Source organism: Dasypus novemcinctus, chromosome 31 (genome assembly GCF_030445035.2).
Source record: "Dasypus novemcinctus isolate mDasNov1 chromosome 31, mDasNov1.1.hap2, whole genome shotgun sequence".
NCBI classification, from domain to species: domain Eukaryota; kingdom Metazoa; phylum Chordata; class Mammalia; order Cingulata; family Dasypodidae; genus Dasypus; species Dasypus novemcinctus.
This window is the reverse complement of record NC_080703.1, coordinates 35,290,052-35,302,576: the sequence shown is the minus strand read 5'-3', so window position 1 is coordinate 35,302,576 and position 12,525 is coordinate 35,290,052. Positions and strand designations below refer to the sequence as shown.

The 12,525-nt window shown below is 39.9% G+C and overlaps 1 pseudogene; it reads left to right on the top strand.

The window, feature by feature from the left end:
* The first annotated feature begins 3,717 nt into the window (after positions 1-3,717).
* LOC101413036 (proteasome subunit beta type-3 pseudogene) lies at positions 3,718-10,472 on the top strand (annotated as a pseudogene).
* The last annotated feature ends 2,053 nt before the right edge of the window (positions 10,473-12,525 follow it).

Here is a 12,525-nt window from a genome sequence, read left to right as displayed (position 1 = left end):
GAGAAATTTTTAAAAAGCAAACCATGGTTCTTTGACAAACCTTTAGCTAGACTGACAAAGAAAAGAATAAGAGGATACAAATAATTAAAATCAGAAATGAAACAGGGACATAGCTGCTGGCCACACAGAAATAAAAGGAATCAGAGGATATTATGAAAAACTGTATGCCAGCAAATTAGACAACACAGATGAAATGAACAAGTTCCCAAAAACACACAAACAACCTACACTGACTCTAGAAGAAAAACATGATCTCAACCGACAGAATACAAGTAAAACAATTGAATCAATCATCAAAAACCTCCCCAAAAAAGCCAGGATCAGATGATTTCACAGGTGGATTTTACCAACATTCTATGAAGAATTAACACCAATCCTGTCAAACTCTTTCAAAAAAATTGAAGAGGCGGGAGCACTCCCTAACTTCTTCTTTGAGGCCAACATCACCCTAATACAAAAGTCAAAAAAAAATACCACAAGAAAAGAAAACTACAGACCAATGTCCCTTATGAATAGCAATGCAAAAATCCTCAACAAAATACTAGCAAACTGAATCAATAGCACATTAAAAGAATTACTCACTGTGTCAAGTGGGATTTATCTCTGGTATGCAAGGGTGGTTCAACATTACAAAATGAATTCATGGAATATACCACATGAACAGAATGAAAGAAAAAAAAACATTATCTTGATTGATGCAGAAAAGGCATTTGACGAAATCTAGCATTCTTTCTTGATAAAAACACATGGAAAACTAGAATAGAAGGAAACATCCTCGACATAGTAAAAGGTATATATGAAATCTCATGGCCTCAATTGGAAGCAGAGAGGGCATCACATCCCCAAATCCTCAAGACTGAGGCAAGAACAAACAGAAGGGGGAAATGCAACTATGGACCTAAGTAGACCTATTATTCTAGTAACGGAAGAACTTGTAACATTGATATAAAGACAGTGGTCACCAGAGGTTCTGAGGGGAGAGAGAGGAAAGTATAGGTGTAACATGGGGCATTTTTGGAACACTGGATTATTCTGTATGATATTGCAATGACGGATACAGGCCATTATACATTTTGTCAAAACCTGTAAAATTGTACAGTGCAAAGTGTAAGCCACAATGTTAACTGTAGTCCAGAGTTAGTAGCAATGCTTCACTGTTTCATCAATTGTAACAAATGTACTATACTAATGAATATTATAAATAGAGGAAAATGTGAAAGGAGGAGCAAATGCTCCATATGGGAATTCCCTATATTTTCAATGTAACTTTTATGTAATCTAAAACTTTGTTAAAAAGAAAAAGAAAGAAGAAATAATAATCCTATGGCTATACACCATACTCAATAGCTTTCCTTCTAAGTTCTGGAACAAGTCCAGGATGCCTCCTGTCACCACTGTTATTCAACAATGTACAGTGAATTCTAGCCAGAGAATTAGGCAAGAAAAAGAAATAAAAGACATCTAAATTGGAAAGGAAGAGTAAAATTTTCCATATTTGTGGACAACATGATCCTAAATATAGAAAGGCCCAAAAATCTACAACAAAGTTACCATAGCTAATAAACAAATTCTGTAAGCTGGCAGGGTACAAGATCAGCAGACAAAAATCTGTAATGTTTGTATACAATAGTAATGAATAATCTAAGGAGGAAATCAAGAAAAAAATTCCACTTAAAATTGCAACTAAAAGAATCAGATATCAAGAAATAAATCTGACCAAGTATGTAAAGGAACTTTACACAGAAAACTACAAAACATAGCTAAAAGAAATCAAAGGAGACCAAAATAAATCTAAGGACATTACATGCTCTGGAATTGGAAGACTAAATATCATCAAGATTTTAGCTCTACCCAAAATTATTTGCAGATTCAACACAGTCCCAATCAAAATTCCAACAACCTTCTTTGCAGAATTGGAAAAGTCAATCATCAAATTTATTTGCAAGGTAAATGGTGGTATGTAAGAACTCTGTGTTTTATGCATGATTTTTCTGTAAACCTACAAATTCTTTATTTAAAGAGAGACAGAGAATTACCATATCACCCAGTAATCCCACTTCTACATTTATACTCAAAAGAATTTAGGAAGTAGACTTGGCCCAGTGGTTAGGGCATCCATCTACCACATGGGAGGTCTGTGGTTCAAACCCCAGGCCTCCTTGACCCATGTGGAGCTGGCCCATGCGCAGTGCTGATGCGCGCAAGGAGTGACCTGCCACGCAGGGGTGTCCCCTGCATAGGGGAGCCCCACACGCAAGGAGTGCACCCCATAAGGAGAGCCACCCAGCATGAAAGAAAGTGCAGCCTGCCTAAGAATGGCACCACCCACATGGAGAGCTGACACAAGATGATGCAACAAAAAGAAACGCAAATTCCCATGCCGCTGACAAGAACAGAAGCAGACAAAGAAGGCGATGCAGCAAATAGACACAGAGAACAGACAACCAGGGCGGGGGTGGGGGTGGGGGTGGGGGTGGGGGCGGGGTAGGGGGAGAAGGGAAGAGAGATAAATAAATAAATAAATCTTTAAAAAAAAGAATTTAAAGCAGGGACTTGAACAGATATTTGCAAACCAATATTCACAGCAGCATTATTCATAATTGCCAAAAGATAGATGTAACCTAAGTGTCCATCAGCTGATGAATGTGGTATATTATGTAGCTATATAAAAGAATGAAGCTCTGATACATGCGACAACACTGAAGACACAATGTTGAGTGAAACAAATATGGCATGAAAGGACAAATGCTATATGATCATTGATATGAAATAATTAGAATATGCAAATTCATAGAATCAGATCTACAAACAAGATTACCAGGCACCAGGATGGAGGTGGTTAGCTCAATTTGTACAGAGCTTTTTTTTTTTTTTTTTTTTTTTTTTTTAAGTTACATTTTATTTTATTTTATTTTTTTCATTTTTTTTTTCATTTTTTTATTTTTTACTGACTTTGTAATAATATTACATTAAAAATATATATGTGAGGTCCCATTCAACCCCATCCCCTCACCCCCCCTCTCCCCCCCCCAACAACACTCGATCCCATCATCATGACACATCCATTGGATTTGGTAAGTACATCTTTGGGCACCTCTGCACCTCATATACATTGGTTCACATCATAGCCCATATTCTCCTCCATTCCATCCAGTGGGCCCTGTGAGGATTTACAATGTCCGGTGATTGCCTCTGAAGTACCATCCAGGGCAGCTCCATGTCCCAAAGATGCCTCCACCTCTCATCTCTTCCTGCCTTTCCCCATACCCTTCGTCCACTATGTCCACTTTTCCCATTCCAATGCCACCTCTTCTATGTGGACATTGGATTGGTTGTGTCCATTGCACCTCTATGTCAAGAGGAGGGTCAGATTCCACCTGGATGCTGGATGCAATCCTCCCATTTTCAGTTGTAATCACTCTAGGCTCCATGGTGTGGTGGTTGTCCTTCTTCAACTCCATCTTAGCTGAGTGTGGTAAGTCCAATAAATCAGATTGTAGGTGCTGGAGTCTGTTGAGGTTCAGGATCTGGCTATCACATTATCAGTCCAGAGATTCAAATCCCCTAAATATATCTTAAACCCCAACATTAACTGCACCTCCAGCACATTGGCACGAAAGTCTTATGAAGGGAGATCCCATCTGAGTCCAGATTCATCACACATAAACACCATTTCCAAAGAGGGGCCATCTGCCCTGGTAGTTAACCCCATCGGCCATGACCATAACTCCCATGGTGTACAGAGCTTTTGTTGGGAATGATGGAAAAGTTGTGGTAATGGATGATGGTGATGGTTGCACAACATTGTGAAGGCAATTAACACCACTAAATTATATTGATGAATTGGCTAAAGGGAAATTTTCGGTTGTATATATAGTAAAATTAAAATTAAAAACAAAACGTCATCCCAAACTTTTAACACAGAACCTCAGAACACAGGAAATAATTTTAAATGTTGAGCTCTTATCAAAAGTCTTTTAGGGGAAACGGATTTTGGCCCAGTGGTTAGGGCGTCCGTCTACCACATGGGAGGCCCGCGGTTCAAACCCTGGGCCTCCTTGACCCGTGTGGAGCTGGGCCATGCGCAGTGCTGATGCGCGCAAGGAGTGCCGTGCCACGCAGGGGTGTCCCCCGCGTAGGGGAGCCCCACGCGCAAGGAGTGCGCCCCGTAAGGAGAGCCGCCCAGCGCGAAGGAGGGAGCAGCCTGCCGAGGAATGGCGCCGCCCACACTTCCCGTGCCGCTGACGACAACAGAAGCGGACAAAGAAACAAGACGCAGCAAAAAGACACAGAAAACAGACAACTGGGGGAGGGGAGGGGAATTAAATAAATAAAAATAAATCTTTAAAAAAAAAAAAAAGTCTTTTAGGGGCATGCTACAGTCCAGGGAATTTTTAGTATAAACAATCAATATTTTCAAATATTTGGAGGTCACTTAAGCTATGATTCATTCAGAATAGACTAATCCCATTGCACATATTTGTCCCGTAATTGCCAGAGTCCAGAAGCAGTCTTCAGACTGGCAAATTCTAGAATTCCATAGGTCCTTTACTTCAACCTAAGCATGTCCAATATTCTCTTTGTAATTCTGCTGCGATTATGTATTGTTACTTAGCAAACCACTCCAAAATTCAGTAGATTTAAATACACACACACATTTTATTATGCTCACAGGTTCTGTGAGTTCTCAGGAATTCAGAAAGGGCAGAGAAGGGGGGGGCTCTAAGATCATTGGAACCTCAGCTAAAGTTCAAATACCCTCACACAACTGGGGCAGGGGGTGACTGAAATGGCCGGGGGATGGAATCCCAGAAGTTGGGCTGGAATGACCTGACTGAGACCGCCCACCAGAATCTCCACACATGACTGCTCCACGGAGCTTAGACTTCCACACCATCTCGCAGCTTCAGGATAGCCAGACATCTTCCACGGTAGCCCACAGCCTCAAGAGCAAGTGTTCCAGAGCACAAGGAATAAGCCGCAGAGCCTTTCACGACCTAATCTCAAAAGTCATATGGTGGCTCCTACACTATACTCGCGGTTGAAGCAGCCACAAACCTGTCCAGACGCAAAGAGGGGAGACAGAGACCCTAAACGCAATGAAAGGACAGGCAAAGAATTTAAGGCAACGTTTTAAAACTGCCACATCGGTATTAAGTTTAAGGATTCCACTATTCTTGTAAAAAGTTTTCAAAATAACTGATCATAATCCTACCCTGCAATTTCGCAGATGAAGAATGTAATATATATTTTTTATTAGAAGAGTTGTGGGTTTACAGAAATATCATGCACAAAGCAGACTTCCCATATGCCCCTCTATAAATAAATCTTGCATTAGTGTGGTTCATTAAGAAAGAATACTTTTATAATTGTACTATTCACTATAGTCCATGATTGATGTTAGCGCTCTCTGCCTGTGCTGTGCAGTTCTATTTTTTTTTTAAATATTTATTCTAGGAACTTATATATCTATATGTTGTTTGAATACGGTTATATATATAACCGTATGCAAATATATAATTCAGTGCTGTTAATTATGTTCTAATTCTCTCAAATCTAATCCCAATATTCTTAGCACTGTATTGAAACTGACTTTCCTTGTTAGTTGTAGGAATAATCTGTCCTATGCCACATCTGGAAACTTTACAAAAGCTGTGAGGGAATACCATCTCTGAGAGATTATTTATCTACCAAAGTCACTGCAGCCCCTCTGAAAGCAAATCTTCCGAATAAAATAATTTATTTTATGAGCATTTAAAATGTCATTGTCCATGCATAGTAAAATAGATTATCTCTGTATTCTGCATCTGAGTAGTGCCCCAATAGAGCTTACATAATAAAATAGGGTTGAAAATGCATTCAATAAAAGACATATGGAACCTATGAGAGTCAGCTCTCCTCAAGTATAGTAAAGAATATAGGAAGTCAGCAACCTTTCTCGAGCCCAGAACAAGGCGTGGGGATGTTTCCTATATAAAGGATGATAGAAATTTCACTGTAGGAAAGTACCATGATGAAAGCTACATGGGAAAGTTGTAAATCACCCCAAGATTGATGGAATACAATATAAAGATATAAAATAAGAGGCTTAGACATGAATTGAAAATATCGGGGAGCGATTGAGGGAAAATGGCACCACCATCTGGATGTCAAAGTCGCCTTCCCCAATCCTAGGGCCAGTACATTAAGGCAGCTTGGGGGGTCCATTGCGGAGGGGCTCTTGAGGTGAGGACCACTGGGGACTGTCCACAAGGATGACAGCCCCAGGCCAGTATGCTTATGAAAAACGAATCAATTACCACCAACATGGAAGCATGGCCAGCTGGTCCTCAGACACTTGAATTGCTATTAGGGAAAGAAATGTTATCGGTGAATTTGGTGGTAAGGAGGAGGAAGAGGATGGCACCAGATTCCAGATGAGGATGAACGAAGAAATGCTGTTTCTTTGATCGTGAAGATAAGGAGATCTTGGCCTTGGGGGTGGGAGGCTATGGTTCATGTGTTTCTAAGCACGGCATGCACACTTACATACACAGACTCAAACCTCCATTTCCAAAACAGTGTTGCAAACACACTTCAATCTCACATACAACAAGACTTTTCATATTCTCTTAAGAATGGCCCATGTTTTCCATGGTGCGCGCGTGTGTGCATGTGTGTGTATTAAATAAATAATGTTATTTAATTATTTTTAAATGTATGCCTTATAATTAAATTATTCCACCAGTTGTTTAAAAAAAAAAAAAGGGCAGCACTTAATGGTCAGTTATTTCTGATTAGGCTTCATTTCACACCATAAAGAACCATAATGGGCAGAGTAAGAATCATTCCAGAGGCATTATTCCCTTAAAAAAATTTCCAGTTAAAAAAGTAAACTTTGGAGACCCTAGAACTGGAGTGAAATAGTTCATGATACAAAATTAAACTAGTTTCCATAGAAATCAAACCAACAAAACAGATTTAAATTTTTTAATTTTCTTCTAAAAGCCTGAAGAGTCCATAAAACCTGAAATCATTATAAAACCATTGATCAAGTTCATAACAACAAAGCAAATAGTTTTTTTCAAAGAAGAAAATCACATATCAATTCCAGAGCTTCACTTAAGATAGTTTCTTGAAGAGTCCATTGACTAGAATCATCAACAGTAAGTAAAGGAAATGAAATAAACACCAAGGGTATAGTGCAAGAGATCTATCTGCCCAGAATTATGCTTGTTCATAATATGACAGCTTATTGAAGAGTGAAAAACAAACACTAAGTGAAATTTGAAGGATGGGGGAAGATGTTTAGATGATAAAAATTAGATTAAATTGACTGAATCAACCACTTCTTTGTATGCCAAGTAAACCAGCTTTTAAAAAGGCAGACTTTTGAGGAGCAAAATTCTGAATTAATTTCTTCAAGTTATGCTCTTCCAAGCCATTAAATATATATATATATGAATATCTGTGCAAAACTTCTAACAAGGTTCATCATTTTACCATGATCCAAATCCTAACCCTCATGGTTAAGCTCATGGCCCATCTGCAATACCAGTTGTTGAAAAAGAATGAATTTAAGAGACTTAGACTTTCCAAGTTCAAATCTTACTACAAAGCTCTAGGAGCCAAACTAGTGTGGTTCTGGCATGAAGACAGGCATAGATCAATAGAGAAGAATTAAGAGAACAGGAATAAACACATACATTTATGTGAAATGATGTATGATCAAACAAGCCCAAACAAGTCCTGCAGACATGTAAGTTAAATGAATGTTCATTGTTGTATGCCACTGAAGTTGTGTTGCTTGCTATTCAGCAGTGTAATAGCAGTGGATATACCCCTCAAGTGGACACTAGCCAAGACAATTCATAGGATAGGGAAAGGATAACATGCCGCACAAACGGATCTGCAACAATTAGATATTCCCATGTGGAAATTTAGATGCTTAACTCAAACCATACACAGAAATTAACTCACTGGGTCACAGACATAAATGTAACAGCTAAAACTATAAGATTTTTAAGTCTATTTATATAAGAGAAAATATTCATGGCCTTGGGTTACACAAATAATACTTAGTTAGGACACCAAAAACATGAACCATAAAAGAAAAACAATAAATTTAATCAAAATTATAAATTTTGTGTTTCAAAGTATGCCATTAAGAAAATGAAAAGGAAAGCAACACACTTAGAGAAAATACTTGCAATTCATATACCTGATAAAAGACTTATAACCAGAAAATAAAAGAACTCACAAAACTCAATAATAAGTAGACAAAAAAAAAAAAAACACTTTAAAAATGGGCACATTATTTGAATACACACTTCTCCAAAAAGATCCATGAATGCTTCATGAACATACAAAAAATGCCCAACATCATTAGTTACTAGGGAAAGGCAAATTAAAACCGTAATAATATATCAAGGTATAACCACTAGAAAGGCTTTAACTAAAACATGAATATTAAGTCTTAATGAGGATGTGGAGAAACTAGAACCCTCATACAATGCTGATAGGAATGAAAAATAGTGGTACAGTCCCTTTGGAAAGCCATTTGAAAGTTTATTGAAAAGATCAATAAAAAACTTAGCATACAACCCAGCAATTCCACCCAGGTATCTGCCCAAGAGAAAAGAAAATAAATGTCCAAATAAAGGTCTGCTTTCAAATATCCACAGAGACATTAGTTATAATAGTGCAAAATTAGAAATATTCCAAATATCCATCTCCAACTGGCAAATGTCTAAACAGAATGTGGTACAGTCACACAATAGAATACTATTCAGCAACAAAATGAAACAAAGTACTGATATAGGCTACATAATGGATGAAATTCAAAAACATTATGCTACGTGAAAGAAGACAGATACAAAAGACTAAATATGAAATATCCAGAACAGGCAAATCTAAAGCAAACTGGGGCTATCTTAAGGACCCAGGGCTCAGAATAAGTATTTACTACAAATGGGTATTTCTGGGGTGATGGAAATGTTCTAAAACTGGTAATGTTTGCACAACTCTAGAAAGAGACTGAAATCATTGAACTGTACAATTAAAATGGGTGCATTTTGTGGTATGTAAATTATACTTCAAGAAAGCTCTTAAAGAATTCACACGAGGAGGAAGACAAAGAGGAAGGATGAGGAGGAGGAGGAGAATGCAGAGGAGGAGGGAGAGGAATGACCTGGCTCAGCCCTGACCTCTCTCTCTCTCTCACAAACACACACACACACACACACTACACACACACACAATGTATCCACATTCCTTCCACTGGCTCTCTTTCCTCCAGCCCTAGAGGATACATTGTTCTATCTCCCCTTTATGACAAGCTCCCCACCTGTACCCATGGCATATCCCCATCCTATTTGTTATTTCCCACTAAAATTCGTGCCGTGCTTCTCCCATAAGTTTAACTTCTCTCCAGCGACACCTTTTCTATTAATTTATAAAAGCTCATTTTTAGAGAAATAACTTTCTTTCTTCCTAAGTTTGTCTGTAATCTATCTCCTCCCTACTTCTCAATAAACAAAAACAAAAAAAGGGAAAAAAATGCAAGGTATTTGTTTAGGTGGCTTGCCTTCGTTTTTGTACCTTCCATTCCTCCCTTAACTCCCTGACATCTGGCTTCTTTTCTTTACCAAATGGTCTAATAAAACTTATGATTTATTGAGGTTTTTGTTTCTTAAGTAAACTTCCAAGAAATGCTTTTTCATATTGAAATATGGCCTTAAAAGAAAGGTATGGAGGGATAGGGATTGAAGAAGGGGAGGAAGTCAGGGGAGGTTTGGGGGGCAGAGAGGGCCTGGTGGTCTGTGAAAGAACGTGGCTCCAGTGTGAAAGGCAGTGGACCGCGGTGAGGCTCAATGGATCTCTCATGTCCTCTAACAGAGGGGCTGCCACGGCCACGGAGGGGAAGAACGTGGGGTCACTGCACTGGCAGGCGCTTCAGGGTCCACGGACTTCCAGAAGACCTTTCCCACAGGCAAGTGGCTGTACGTGAGTCTGGCCGGGCTCACCACGGATGCCCAGGCTGCTGGCCAGCAGCTCAAGTCCTGGCTTACCCTTCTGATCTGAAGGAGGGTCGGCAGCTCAAGCTCCGTATTCTCACGAACATGCTGACCATGTGAGAAGTGGTTTAGCCCCCGCTACCCTGGACCAGTCATTGCTAGGCTGGACCCGAAGCCCTTCAACCCTGCATTTACTCTCTGAACCTCATCGGCTACCCCATGGCGACCAATAACCTCGTGGCCAGTGGCCCCTGCACCCAGCAAACGTGCAGAAAGTGCCAAACCCTCTGGGAGTCCAACTTGGATCCAGATCACCTGCTGGAAACCATCTCCCAAGCCACACTGAATGCTGTGGACCAGGGTGCGATGTCAGGGATGGGAGTCCCTGTCCACATCACTGAGGACAAAATCACTACCAGGACACTGCGGAGCAACTGCGCTAACCTCTTCCCCCTGCACCCCAGGCCCTTTGCTTAAAAATAAGAGTTTAGTTTTGTTTTTTTAGAAAAAAAAGGGGGGGAGGGAGGGAGGGAGGAAAATAGCTGGGATGTGTTAGGGAGGCAGCACAGAATAAGAGTTGGAATTTAAGAGACCTGGGTTTAAAACCTGGTTTCACCAATTACCACTTGTTTGACTTTGGCAAATTTCTTACTCTCCTTGAACTTTGGTCTCCTCTTTAAAATGGATTTTACAATACTTACTCTCAGTGTTGTTGTGAGTGTAAAATCAGATAATGCACATAAAGCACATACCATAATGCCTTGCACATACCAAGCGCTTAATAAATGCTAGCTACTCCTACTAGTTATCCTATTATTAACATTATTATTAAAGACTACTTGTGATTTGTAATGAACATCATTTGAACTTCCTCTCCAAACCATTACAGTCCCCACATTACAAATCCTACCCCCTTTATTTTGGTATCCAAAAAGTCACATTTCCCAAGAATCTTTGCAGTTATGGTGCAGACAAGTGGCTTAGGTTCCACCAACCAGATGCATCCGTGTGAAACTAAGATTCAGAAGCAAGCAATGAGAAGGAGAAAGCTGAGTGCAATACACACATTTTGATGGTGAAGAACAAGATTTTGACATAAGCAGAGAGGGCCAAAGATTTTGGTACTGACAGTTGCAGTGGGGTAGTTCTCAATTCATGGCAGAGACAGTGTGTGTTATGGATTGAATTGTGTCCCTGTAAAAGGTCCAAGTCCTAACTCCCAGTCCCATGAATTTGATCCTTTCTTGAACTACTATCTTTGAAGATGTTTGGGGGGAAAAGAGTTTACATTGTATTTGAACTTTGTATAACCTGTTCTTTATTGTAAATGTTACACCTATTCTATTGTAGATGTTGCAGTTGTTCCCTATTTTTGCAGATGATATTGCAGTTCAGATAGCAAACAGCAGCTTGGTAGTTTCGAATAAAGACGAGGTGGAAACTAAGGATGAGGCTCTCAGTTCCAGAAGCTGTGAGTCCCCTTATTGGACTTCAAAGCAGGGCCTTTATGGATAACCAGAGATGGCATGAAGAAAACTTCAACACAAGAGTTAGGCAAACTCACATTTATTACGTCTGCAGAGGTAAAGAGCCAAGGCCAGTCTAAAGTGACTCAGACCTGACTCCCAGTGCTGCAGTTTCACACTTGTTTAAATACCCAAGTTACTACTTAGCATTTGCTTTGATTATGCATTAGTGTTTACCACATGGATGAACACACATAGCTGGTTATATAATTGTATGATTAGTATGTTCAGGAAATCATGTTTGCACATACATTGCAGGATCAAGAAAGGGGTGGATAACTCCACCCCTGGGTGGGAATTTTACTATGTTAACTAAGCAAGTTGAAGTGAGGACAGCAAGGGGCTGCTTCTGTGCAGATCAGGCCAACTGGTTGAAGCTGGTTTTCATACTTCATTGCTTCAACAGGATATTCTTGCCACCAAAAGCGGAATTTGGCCCAAAGAGAGGGTTGCATTTCATTACCTTCTGATTTACATACAATTCTTTTCTTTGTGTCCTAGTAACAGGGAGAGAAACAAGTTACTTTCAGGTATTCAGTCATCCTACATCCATCTCCCTGGTCCCAACTTTATTTCCTCTCCTGTGTCTCTCTTTCTGTCCTTTATTTCTGTAAGTTCTGCATTGCCTTCCCTTCGAGCCAACCTATCACTGAGCTGATTTCAGCAACTGGCACCCAACATGGGACCCAAAGGAAAGCTCAGCAACTAGCACCCAAACAGGGACCAGTAGGGAAGAAGGATCACCTCAAGTGAAACTAAAGTTGGTGTAATGGCTCAGAGCCCCAAGTGGTTTGGAAAGCTTTCAAAGTCCTCAAGGGTTTGCTTGTATTTCCCCAGGATATGGAGAACATCCTGTGTGGGTACCAGCTCATTGGATAAAAGCCATACCATGAATGCTAAGAGATGACGAAAGTTCCTCTGGAACCCAGAATATCTGGTTGTGCAGATGGAGAGAAAGATGCTGGAAACTGCATGGCTGGGTCTCATTCCAAAGACTAGAATAG